Genomic DNA, 2500 nt, shown 5'->3' on the forward strand with positions numbered 1-2500 from the left:
TCTTCCCTTCAACTGGCCTGCGGGGGGCGCCGTGCGCGCGGACCGGCGTCCACCCCTGGCCGCTCCGGGACTTTGCATTCAAATGGGTGGGGTGTTTTTCATTTTTTTGCCCTTTTTTTTTCCACTCCCCCCCTCTCAATCGTGTATTACCTCGGCTGGCCAGCGGGGGGCGCCGCGGCGGGGACACGGGCGGACCGGGTACATTTCATCTGTTTGGGGCGAGTGCTTTTTTGAAATTTTTTTTTATCTTTTAGTCTCGTTCCGTTCTTCCCTTCATCTGGCCTGCGGGGGGCGCCGTGCGCGCGGACCGGCGTCCACCCCTGGCCGCTCCGGGACTTTGCATTCAAACGGGTGGGGTGTTTTTCATTTTTTGCCCCTGTTTTTCACTCCCCCCCTCTCAATCGTGTATTACCTCGGCTGGCCAGCGGGGGGCGCCGCGGCGGGGACACGGGGGAGGGTTCATCCGGGCGGACCGGGTACCTTTCGTCTGTTTGGGGCGAGTGCTTTTTTGAAATTTTTTTCATTTTATTTTTGTCATCCCTTCGACCGGCCAGCGGGGGGCGCCGCGCGCGCGGACCGTCGGGGCCCGGGGCCCTGCGTCCCACTTACTTTCGCCCGACGGGAACCGTTTCTTTTGTTTTTATCCGAGAGGACACACGGAATCTGCACCCCCCGCAGTGGCGTCAGGCGGCCACCGGGGGGCGCCGCGGCGGGGATCGGGGGGGGGGTCGCCCGGGAGCCGCCTGCCCGTCCGCTGGGCCAAGGGGGCCGGGGCGGGTCACGCGCCGCCGTCCCCCCCCGATCGTCTCGCTCCGAGCCGCCTCTGGCCACCGGGGGGCGCCGTCGGGTGGCGCGGGGGCGCCCCCGCCGCCCGCCGCCTCCCCCCGCACGCGTCGGGCCTCCCCCCGGGCCCCCGCGGGCCGGGGGACGCGGCCGGCGAGCGTCGGACTCCAGCGCGGAAGTGTCGCGGATGAGTGCGGACCGGGGCGCCCGCGGCCCAGCGGCACTTCCAGGGGCTCGGGGAGGAGATGGTTGAAGCCTGGGTGAAGCGCGCCCTCGGCCGTCCGTGTCGCTACCCGCCGGAGAACACCTCCGCCGGATCAGTAGGTACCAACGAGGCGAGCGAGAGAGCCGGGACTCTGTCCGGGGCCGAAAAGCCTGTTTCCCTGGAGCTTTTGCGAAAGGACCCGTGACAGAAGATGCGCGGAGCTCAGAGATCAGCATGGGCAGGGCCTTCTTGCATCCGATTTTGCCCAGGCAGGGCTCCAGGAACCGGGTTACAAAAAGCAAAAAGCCCTGGAGCTCAAACGAAAGGTTTAGTGACAAGATAGCCGTGGAGCTCCGATAACAGCATGGCAGGACCAGGATGGGGCCTATAAAGGGTCCACGGCGGGCATCCGTTGGAGCCCGACGTACGGGCCGGGCACGTCTCCTTCTCCCCCGGAGGCAGCGCCCCCCGGCGGGCCAAATCGGGTACTGCAATTTGTGGAAGTTTCGCAGATGAGTGCGGACCGGGGCGCCCGCGGCCCAGCTGCACTTCCAGGGGCTCGGGGAGGAGACGGTTGAAGCCTGGGTGAAGCGCGCCCTCGGCCGTCCGTGTCGCTACCCGCCGGAGAACACCTCCGCCGGATCAGTAGGTACCAACGAGGCGAGCGAGAGAGCCGGGACTCTGTCAGGGGCCGAAAAGCCCGTTTCCCTGGAGCTCCTGCGAAAGGACCCGTGGCAGAGCAGGCACGGAGCTCGGAGAGCAGCAGGGCCGGAGCTCGGAGAGCAGCAGGGCCAGGGCTCCCTCCCTTCCATAGGCTGCCCAGGCAGGGCTCCAGGAGCCCGGTACCAGCTCTCCCCGTCCGACAGCCTCCTCTCTGGAAGCGGAGAGCGGACGCAGTCGGGCTCCCGGACCGGGGCCCTGGGAGAGCCCTGCCGGGAGCCACCGGGACGGGCCCGTGCGGACGGGTGCGCGGCGCCCCCCGGCGGTCGAAGGCGGAACCGCGGAGGTCTCTCTATCTCTCTCTCTCTCTCTCTCTCTCTTTCTCCGGGACTCCCGGCCTCCCGTTCCCCCGACTCCCCCTTCCGAGGCCGAGACGGGGCAGCGCCGGGCGTCCGGCGGAGCCCGGCGCCAGGCCCGGCCCGTCCCCCTCTTCCCCCGGCGGCAGCGCCCCCCGGCGGGCCGAATCGGGTACTGCAATTCGCGGAAGTTCAGCCGATGAGTGCGGACGGGCACCCCTCGGGCCGGGAGGCGGCTCCAGGAGCCCGGGGAAGCGTCGGAGGACGCTCCGCGAGAGCGTCGCGCGCGCCGCCCGTCCCGCTACGCCCGAGGGAACCGGCCAGAGAGCATCACAGGTGGCGAACAGAGTCAAGCCGGAAAAGAGAAAACGGAGGGCTGCGGTTGACGCGAGAGAAGGGCCCCACGTCTCCCATTTCCGCAACCCGATCGATGTGGCACCCCGCGCCCCGGCGGGGAGGGACGATCGCTCGGCCGGAACCCAGGGGTCTCGGCCGG

Source organism: Pseudophryne corroboree, unplaced genomic scaffold, assembly GCF_028390025.1.
Source record: "Pseudophryne corroboree isolate aPseCor3 unplaced genomic scaffold, aPseCor3.hap2 scaffold_1431, whole genome shotgun sequence".
In the NCBI taxonomy this organism is placed as follows: Eukaryota; Metazoa; Chordata; class Amphibia; order Anura; family Myobatrachidae; genus Pseudophryne; species Pseudophryne corroboree.